General features: G+C 51.7%; 1 long non-coding RNA gene across 5 annotated transcripts; it reads right to left on the bottom strand.

The window, feature by feature from the left end:
- Positions 1 to 397: 397 nt before the first annotated feature.
- Positions 398 to 9,220, bottom strand: LOC128145720 (uncharacterized). Of its 5 annotated transcripts, none has more exons than XR_008236559.1 (5): positions 5,454 to 5,974; positions 4,833 to 4,964; positions 4,229 to 4,449; positions 3,796 to 3,987; positions 398 to 683 (listed from the first exon to the last, which is right to left on the bottom strand). It is a non-coding gene; the product is annotated as an uncharacterized LOC128145720 (long non-coding RNA). The 5 variants fall into 5 exon arrangements; XR_008236558.1 differs by lacking the exon at positions 398 to 683 and adding an exon at positions 6,686 to 9,220 and having other exon boundaries at positions 2,306 to 3,987; positions 5,454 to 5,517; XR_008236557.1 differs by lacking the exon at positions 398 to 683 and adding an exon at positions 2,307 to 3,697.
- Positions 9,221 to 9,966: the final 746 nt, after the last annotated feature.

Raw genomic sequence — 9,966 nt, 5'->3', positions numbered from 1 at the left:
TTCGGCCACAAGGAGGCAGCAGCAGCGAGTGGACGGCGGGAGGCGCGTGCCCAGGGGCGGCACCGGTGCTGCAGTTCCGCGCTTTGCGCGCCGAGCGCCCGCTGACACAGCGCGCGTGGGGCGGCGGCGGCGGCGTTTCCTTACCGGGAGGCGGCAGCGAGCGCGGCGGCAGCATGGGCCCGCAGGCACCGCAGCATCGCATCGCCGTTACCGGCGGACGGCAGCGTAGAGCGCATGAGCGGCGCCCGAGCTACAGTACCGCCTTTTCGTCGCCGGGCGGCAGCGGTGAGCTGGACGATCCTGTTCTGGGCATCAGGTGGATGAGAAATGACTGACAGCTCAGCCCAGTTTAGACCAGCCAAAGACGGTAACTACGTACTGGGGGTACAGGGCTTGCATTTCCCTGCCCTTTCCCCACTCGCAGCCCGGGCACTAATCTTCATTGCCTCCATACCAAAAAGCACCCGAGTGGCTGGAGCGTTTCTGTCCTTTGCATTTGACTGCTTTAAAGGTCCGGGGGTTCCTTCTGTCCCTGCTCCCCACCCCATTACCTGGGGAGGAGAAGCAGCGTGGGAACATGTGGAACAGGAGTTGTTTTCGCCCGGAGCAAGCCCCGGGGATTGGTGTATCGGTCTGCATGTGACATCAGAGTTGTGGGAGTGACAGCAGCGACTCAACAGATGCTGTAGAGAGATTTTTTTTTTTAAATAAGGCAACACAAACATCCTGAAGGGAAGAGAGAAGAATCCAAAAGCTACTTTGTGTGATGGGGCAGCTATGTTCAGCAGGAAACAGAGCGTCCAAGCAGACCAGGTGCAAGAGGCTGATCCGCAAATGAGTGATACGCTGGTGATCCTTGGGCTTTGTTGCGTTGTTTGCACCTTCCCTCACGTCTGTGCTATCAGTAATCTGCTCTCCTAACCCTGCATACGCAGGAGGCTTCCTGTGCAGGGCTTGACACTTAAGAGATGCTGCACGGTGTTACTTACCACCCTGCCCTCCAGCATGCAAAGTAATTAGACATGAAGCAAAGAAAGCAAAGAGGCATGTTGGGATATTAGATGTCCTCAGCAGATGACCACAGAGCCCTGGAGGTTCCATCTTTGCTCTGTACAGGAGCGTAGCTCTGCACTCCTTGTGACTCCTGCCAGCAAGCGTTGCAGTTGCACTTTGCTACCTGCAACACGCAATACTTAGTAGGCTGGATAGGCTGTTCTGCCAATGTGTCAGGTGAGCAGCTCAGTTCCTTTGGCTGCCTAATTCACCTCCTTAAAACAAACACTTCAACACTCAGTTTCTTTAATTCAGACCCCTCTAAATATCTCTTGGCCTGCAAGCCATTTTCAGCTAATAATACAGCGCTGGTAGAAATCTAGTTGTCTTCTTGCTTTGACATCAAAAGGCTTTTGTAGCTTGAACCCCTGTTTTATCATCAAGACTGCAAGGCAAGAAATACACCTCTACTTGAACAAGCAAGACACCTGCCAAATATCCATGCACAGTGATATGTGGCTGCCTGTGACTGACATCCTTTTCTGCCAAAACCAGAGCACAGTTCCCTTGTGAAAAGCCACTGGCAGCGTGGAATATGCCTCAGCTTTCCCTGCACCAGGTCCCCAGAAAACAGCATCTTCGGAGCGTGCAGCTGCCTGTTGTCGTCCCAGCCCCTTGCCCTTGAGAAAATGGCTGTTTGTAGCAGCAGCAGAACTGCTCCTGCCCAAAGGAGAAAGGAATGACTTGGTGTAAAGCTTTCCAGGGTGCCTGTGTCCCATGCAGAGTCGATGACCTCAGCAGCCTGTACACAGGGCCAAAGTGACAACCTGAGAAGGAGTCAGAGGGTGTAGCAGTTCCTGCGACAACTGTTCTTTCCAGCCTAGCTGGACAGAGTAAAAGGCGAGAGAAAGGCGCCTGCTGGGTCCTTTGAGAGGCAGAATTGCTTTAGATTGTGCCATGGCTGTTTCGCGCTTTGTCTTTGACAGAGTTACTTCCCAGTGGTTGGGAGACAGGTATGCTTGCACAGCCCGAGTACTGCTGCTTATGGAGCAAAGGGCACTATAAAGCAGCAATGAAGAACAAGGATGGCTGTCCTGGTTTCAGCTGGGATAGAGTTAATTGTCTTCCTAGTAGCTGGTACAGTGCTATGTTTTGAGTTCAGTATGCGAAGAATGTTGATAACACTGATGTTTTCAGTTGTTGCTCAGTAGTGTTTAGTCTAAAGTCAAGGATTTTTCAGCTTCTCAATCCCAGCCAGCGAGAAAGCTGGAGGGGTGCAAGAAGTTGGCACAGGACACAGCCAGGGCAGCTGACCCAAAGTGGCCAACGGGGTATTCCATACCATGTGACATCACATCTAGTATATAAACTGGGGGGAGTGGGGGCAGGGGATCACTCCTCGGGGACTAACTCGGTGTCAATCGGCGGGTGGTGAGCAATTGCACTGCACACCATTTGTACATTCCAATCCTTTTATTATTACCGTTGTCATTTTATTAGTGTTATCATTATCATTATTAGTTTCTTCTTTTCTGTTCTATTAAACTGTTCTTATCTCAACCCACAACTTTTACTTCTTTTCCCAATTTTCTCCCCCATCCCACTGGGGGGGGGGGGGGGGGGAGTGAGCGGCTGCGTGGTGCTTAGTTGCTGGCTGGGGTTAAACCACAACAATGGCCTATCAAGATGGTAGGAATAACATGGAGAGCCTTAAGCATTAGCCAGGCAAGGCTTGCAACAGACCTTGTGCTGTGGTTTCATCCCAGCTGGCAACTAAGCACCACACAACTGCTCACTCACTCCCCGCCCTGCCTCGGTGGGATGGGGGAGAGAATCAGAAGGGCAAAAGTGAGAAAACTTGTGGGTTGAAATAAACAGTTTAATAATTAAAAAAAAAAACAACACATTATAAGGGGGATGGGGACACAAAGAGAGAAAAGTAAAATCCAAGACAAGCGATGCAAATGAAAACAATTGGTCAACACTAACAGACCAAAGCCCAGCCAGACCCCGAGCAGTGTCCCCCCCACCAACCTCCCCCCTAATTTTATTACTGAGCATGACATCATACGATCTGGAATATCCCTTTGGTCAGTTGGGGTCAGCTGTCCTGGCTGCGTCCCCTACCAAATTTCTGTGCACTCTAGTGTGGAATAGGGGGGGTGGAGGGAGAGGGGAGTGGGAAGACAAGATAGGAGGGCAGGGGATGTGCATGGGGGTGTCACACGGGAAAAAATGTCATGTGGGGAAAAACTCACATGGGGTACATTTCGGTAGAAAGCATTTGGGGGGTGGCAAGACATGCAGAGGGGGACAGAGGGACACGTGGAGGGGGATGGGACAGCGAGACAGGCATGGGCAGTGGGGAGAGATGGATGGGGTTGGGGAGAGATGGACACAGTGTGAGGAAGGGGGGAGATGGGGCACATCTTGTCAGATGCACCTTCTGGGGCTGCATCACCTCTAAAGATGCAGGAAGGAAAGGACAATCTTCCCACCCCACCAAGGCTGTGCAGGGCCAAGACCCCAAGATGGGTGTGGGGAGTGTCCTAGAGCCAGGCTGGGGGTTGTGACCGGGCACGTCTTTTTCTGGTGGTGGGCAGGTGCCAGGTTTCCTGCACTGGCATTGGTAGCACAGACCCAGCTCAGACATCGTACAGAACCCCTCACCCTCTCTGTCCTGCAGCTCCCACCAGATGAGACCCTGGGAAGACAGAGAGCCCAAAGACACAGGAATTTACCTTCAGTGGAAACGTATAAAACCCAAGACTGCCTTTTAGCAATGAAAAGGAGCAGTGATACCTGTCACTGTGGTGGGTCTCAGGTCAGGAGATGGAATGCTGCTCTGCTGAGGCATATCGCATAGTGATGCCAGCTCCATCTCTGTAATACCGCACCGAAGATGTGCCCTGCCATCCCATCCCCAGCACTGCATGATGGGCAGCCGTTCCCCCTTGAACACCATGTACGACAGGACCTAGAGGATCAGCCAGTCTGGAAGAGACCCCAAGAGCAGCAGCTGCAAGGGGCCCTGAAAGAGGGATGCATTTTGAAGAGGAGGGGAGGCAAAAGCCCCCATAACCCAGTTTGCAGCACCCCAAACCCAATAGCGTTGCCTTCATTAACCCCACAGGAGCTGCATTTGTCCCAGGGCAGGACAAGCAGGTCCACAGCGAATCCTAGGGGTCTTGGGGCAGGAGGATAGCAGGGATCATCCCTGGGCCATGTCACTCACCATAGGAGACAGTCAGGGTAACACAGTTGCTGTGCCTGGAGGCAGGGCTCTGACACTCATTCTGATCCTGTAGGTGTACATATCTGTGGGTGCCAAGAGCTTGCCATTGTACCAAGCCGTGGGGTGCTGCCACAGCGAGTGGGAGCCCCAGCACCTAAGGATCATGCTCTCTCCTGGAAGCATCATGCTCCAGGGTGGGTCCAGGGTCAGCAGGGCTATCTCTGCAGCCATGGAGGTCCAGGCAGGAGGGAGGAGCAGGACAGAGCAGAGATCAGTGCAACAGCATGCATGGTGGGGAGCCCCCAACCCTGAGCACATACTCTGGGAGGAGGGAAGAGGGCAGAACCCCAATGCTCACTGGGGTTTCTAGGGCACTGGTGGGATCTGGGGAGACTGTCTAATCTTTCAGAGGGGTGGCAGGGCTTGCGCCTGGTGCCCAGTGCTGCCGGACACCTTTTGAGCCAGGTAGCACATGGAAGGACAGCAGAGTCACAACATGACTTGCTGCCGCTTGAGGGGACACCAAGGCCTGTCGCCTTATTCAGCAACAACTGTTCAGAGCCCCAAGAACTGTCACCGTAACTCTGCAAGCAAAGAGACTCACCAGCAAGGACAAGGGCTTGAGCTGAGAGGAGGAAAGGAAGAAGGGATGAGCACTCCTGGGATGTGCCTGCCAGGTCTCCTGCAGTGTCCCTGGCATAGAAAGGAGCAATGCTGGCCTTGGACATGAGCCATCCTGTGGGAGGGAGGGTTTGGCAAAGCCTGCCAGGTCCCTGAGACACCCACCAGCATCACCCCACTGCTCCAGAGCATGGCATCCCCACCCTCACCACGCTCATACCCACCAGCCTTGCTGGACCCGTTTCCTTCCTCCCCAATAAATGAGACCACCCCAAGGAGGAAATCCTGAGCCTACATCGTGACAGGGACAACCACTGCTCCATCCAATCTCCTCAGCCTGGCAGGACAAACGAAAATCTTCCCTTCCCTGAGCAGAGCAAAACCCCATCCAGACAAAACCCCCAGCCCCAGAGAGGTACATGGGACAAGTGCCCAGCAGAGCTTGTGCTGGAGATGGAGTCTTCGTCCTGCAGCCCCCGAAGCTCACTGGGGCTCTTTGGGCACACATTACCTCCTGGCATCCACACTGGCTGTCCATCCCCTGGAAGGACAGCAGGCACCAGACCCCACCACGCTTCCCACCAGACCCCTTTGCCGCAATCACCCAGGAGGAGCAGAACTCTGTTCCCTGCCATCCCAGGCTAGGGATCCAGCACTTGGTGACTTTCCTGCGGAGAACAACAGTGACATCCATTGCACAGAGAGAAAGAGTAAGGAAATGGATTTCATTATTGTTGTTGTGATGATGATGCAAGTAAACAAGCACAGCTTACCAGAAGCCTCTGTGTTGCCATAATGACTGTGCCTGAATGCAATTTTTTTTTCCCCTCACTTCATAGAGGACTCAGGGCTCACTCTGTCCCTGGAACCCACAGCCCCATGCAACCACTCTGAGATCCCTCCTCCACTCCCTTGGGAGACTCTGCTTCTCCTGGGTGGCTGTCGGCATTTGCTGGGGGTTTTTCCACCCAGAGAAAAGGGGTTTTGACAGATCCTTCTCCCACAAGCCTTTTTGCTACATGTTGTTTCCCTTCTTCCCCAGCATCTTAGAGTCCACCCACAAGTCAGCACCAGCCTAGCTCTCAAGCAGCAGGAGTCTCAGGCTCTTCTGGGGTGATATTTGTGATTTCTTTGGAGCTTTCTCCCTGCCTTCCCAGAAAAACTTTACCTACGCTGGAGACCAGGCACCAGTGGGAAACAAACAGGCTTGTTTCTGCTGCTTGCCCCTGATATGGATCAGGTTGGATGGGTTGCGACAGGCACAGGACTAGTTATGGGACCCTGTGCAACATACAGCTTCTTGTAGAAACCATAATTCAGCAGAGCTGCCCTGGAAGATATAAGAGTGAAGCACAGACCAAGTCTGCCCCACGGTCTTTACCTGCATCTGATTTATCATTTGAGCATGTCCCATGGGCTTTGGGACAGACTTGAAACAAACAAAAGCACCAATGTAACCCCTGAACTCGAAGCTCATCTTCACTAAAGAAGCCAAGTCCTTGAATTTATCAACTTTCCAAGAACCAACGTGTGCTGCAGGGAGCTCCTCCACACCTCCAAGAGCCTTGCAGGAGGACACACAGTGCCATTACAGAAGGACAAAAAGAAAAAAGAAGAAAAGCTTGTTCTAATTTTTGACACAGGCTGACTTCCTATGAGGAATTTGTAAGCTTGAAAGGAAGGAAAAGATCCTGTATGTGTTCAGGTACTGTACTGAGGGGAAGTTTTATTACCGTTTTCTCCATCCTTTTCTGAATTTCTAATTCTTGGGAACATTGATTTTCCTTCTGCCTTTTGGATTCTTATTCTGCTTTCAGCCTGAGGTTCAATTCTTACCTTCTGTTGCAAGAGCTCTGAACGTGGCAACCAAGACTGCCCAACAGATGAAGTCCTGAGGACGAGGCCTGCCTTGAAAGTGGCTCAAGACACCTGTTACGGAGATGCTTTTTTTTTCCCTCTCCTTCCTGCCCAGAGAAGTTTTGTTTCCTGTCGGGGTGGGTGTACCTGCCACACACCCAAACCCAATTACCTACGAAGCCCCTTATGCTATTACAGAGGTGGTCAGCCAATGGGAAAAACCACAATGGCGTGACGTGGCAACTCAAGATCTAAAACAGACACCCTACAGCTACAGAAACTGGTGCTGAAAACACAATAAACAAGGACAAGAGAACATAACTGCCATGACTGATACTAAAGCAAACCTCATTGGACAGTTAAGGGAAAAAAGTAAAACTGGGATAATGGAGAAGGCTTGTGTGCCCAGGGACTGCGATAAAGAAAAGGCCCCTGGACAGAGACCATTATGAGCTGGGATAATGTACATATTCTTCTCTGAGAAATTCCAGGGAAGACTGTGCCAGAAATCTGCAATGGACATAAGCGCCTCGTCGATGCCTCTAAGTAGCAGTGACCATGACATCTGGATGGACGGTGAAGGGATGAACATGAAATTAAGTCAGGGAATGTGGTGACTAAAAGGCACAAGGGAGCAGAGACCTCAGAGTTCTGGACAGTATATTTTAATTTACATCTCACATACCAAATGAGCAACGGGTACTATTCCCTCTGTGGCCTGCTTTGTACAGCTGATCCTCCTACCTCTCTGGCCCTTGATGTTTCTGAGCCATAGTTTGGAGTTTTCTACACTCACACCTAGGCCATGACATGTCCCTATTAAAATACCCTTAAACCATCCTATCCCCTCCATTACCACTTAATTCCAAACAGCCTGTCATCCACTTCAGCTCTATCATCGCCAGAGCTTGTACCTCAGGACCTCCTGTGGGGATAAGACCCATCTGACAGTCAGCTCCATGCATGGTGACATAGAGGCCCAGATGGTTGACAGTGCATTTCTCATAGCTTCATCGTACCTTGTATTGGCTGCAGAATGACTCAGACTGAACAGACCTCATCGACAGCTAAATCCGACTGCAAAACCAGTCTGAGGACAACTGATGAACCCACCTCTCTTTCCCAACCAACCCCTCAGTCCTGAAACTTCCGAAACCCCTTCTCTTCTTAACTGTTGGGGAACAAACCCCGCTCCTTCCCAACAGCTCCTTGCCCTGTATTTGCACCCCTGAACTCCCTGTGTCAGCTGCTCCTCATGAGCACCTCTTCCAAGCCCTGCCCTGCCTCCTGCAGGCACCTCCTGTCCTCTGACATCCCACAGGCTCTGCACTCTGCTACAGGCCCACATAGTAAGTGAATTTCAGACACTTATAGCCTGGAAGGGGCCTGCTGCACGCTGCAAAGGCTCTAGGAACAACGTGGTACCTTGTGGGTGATCGGGAAAGGCAACAAGCTGTCCCATGCCCTGAAAAACACTGTGCCCAATATGCCTGCTGCTTTCTTGAGAAATGCTGAAACTCCAGATAGATACAAGATGCTCACCCTAACCCCTGCTCGATGATCTTACCATCAGTCCCATAGAAAAAGATGATGTCAACAACTTCAACGATATCCGGCAGAACCAGTGAAAAAACCAAGGTTCCTTCTACAGTAAACTCAGAAATGCCAAAAAATAGCAATGCGCCCAAAAAAAAAAAAATCGAGAATGCAGAATATTAAACCACCTTGCAACTCCTGAACACCCCATATACGATCACTGATCCAACAACAAGCTGTGGACCACAGATGTACCTTCTACTGCAGACACGGCTCAACCTAGACTCACCCTGAAGCTCCTACCTCAGACCCCCACCTCGACCGCTCTGCGCGCTAGAACGCAGCTGCCCGAACAGCTCAGCCAGCCCGGAGCCGCGGCCGCCCAAAGGGGCCGAACCCCGACCCGCGGCCGCCCAGGGCCCGACCCCGCTCCCGGCGGGGCAGGCGCGCCTCCTGCCCGCGGGCCCCGCCCGTCGCCTTCCCACAATGCCCGGGGAAAGGGGCTCGCGGGCGGGCGGTAGGCGGGCATTCGGCCCCGCGCTAAGCGCCGAACAAAGAGACGGACCGTTACCGGAAATGACGACACCTGTTCTTTTGCTACAGCTTCGCCTGCCACGCCAGCAGTGGGAGTGGGTCGGTAGTTAATTTTACTAGGACAAACACGAACTTGTATTTAAATAGATTTAAAAAGCTTGAGATCACGCTAACGCATGTGGGAAAGTCGCCCATTAAATGCAATAGCAGAAATTATGTGCTTTAGTTTCCAATCGAAGAAATCAAGCAGCGCGTGGCTACATTTTTAGCAAGACCAGCCGTATTTCCTAACTTACACCAGAGCTGCATTCTGGGGAGCGCTGAACAACAAAGCAGAACTAGATCCGGTACGAATCCCTTCTCAAATGTATCTCTGGTTGCAAAGTGAATTATTGACTGTAAATCACCAGCGACTCCGAGTCACCAGGACTCCTCAATGGTCTCTCTAACTCCCTTAACAGAAATAGATGGGCCTGAAGGATAGAAAACACCCCAAAAAGCATGGAAATGCAAGAAATGCATCTTGTAGGACTACAACAGCAAGAGAAGGCTCTCGCCTTCCCTGAAAAACCCAAGAGGAGATCAGAGCTGACAAAAGGTATCTTTGGCATACCAGGGACTGAACAGAAACACACTATAAGCCATAGAAACAAAAAGACTGCTCTGGAGCACAAAGATGGCTTCAAAAAAGGTTCTGACAGAACAGTAGACATCATCACAGGGATTAGAGAGGAGGCCAGAGAGACCAAAGAAGTCCTAGGGACACAATGAGGAACTCAAAAGGGAATTTAACAAGGTACAGATGCCCTCGGGGGCCAGGGACTGAATGGAGGCATGCCAAAAGGACGAGAGGACAAAAAGACCAACCTGGTTAACAAATACGGACTCAGGAAGGGTTCTGAGGAAAAAAGGGGTGAAAGTGTCCTCCCAAGCTAAAATAGTGCTCTGGGGCACTGGGGATGTCTCAGGAGAGCTCAGCAAAGGGAGCAGAGGGGTCTTGAGGGGGGCAGAGAGACCAAAGAAGCCTCAGTTACAACAATGAGGAACTCTGAAGGGGATTTCAACAAAGTACAGATGTTGTCAGAGGGGCAGGGGCCAAATGGAGGTACCCTAGATGGCAAAGAGGGGACTGAACAGAGCAATTCTAGATAGCGTAGAGGATAAAATGTGTGTTCTGGGCCTCAAAGAAG

Source organism: Harpia harpyja, chromosome 9 (assembly GCF_026419915.1).
Source record: "Harpia harpyja isolate bHarHar1 chromosome 9, bHarHar1 primary haplotype, whole genome shotgun sequence".
Lineage (NCBI taxonomy): Eukaryota > Metazoa > Chordata > Aves > Accipitriformes > Accipitridae > Harpia > Harpia harpyja.
This window is presented reverse-complemented; position numbering and strand designations above follow the sequence as displayed.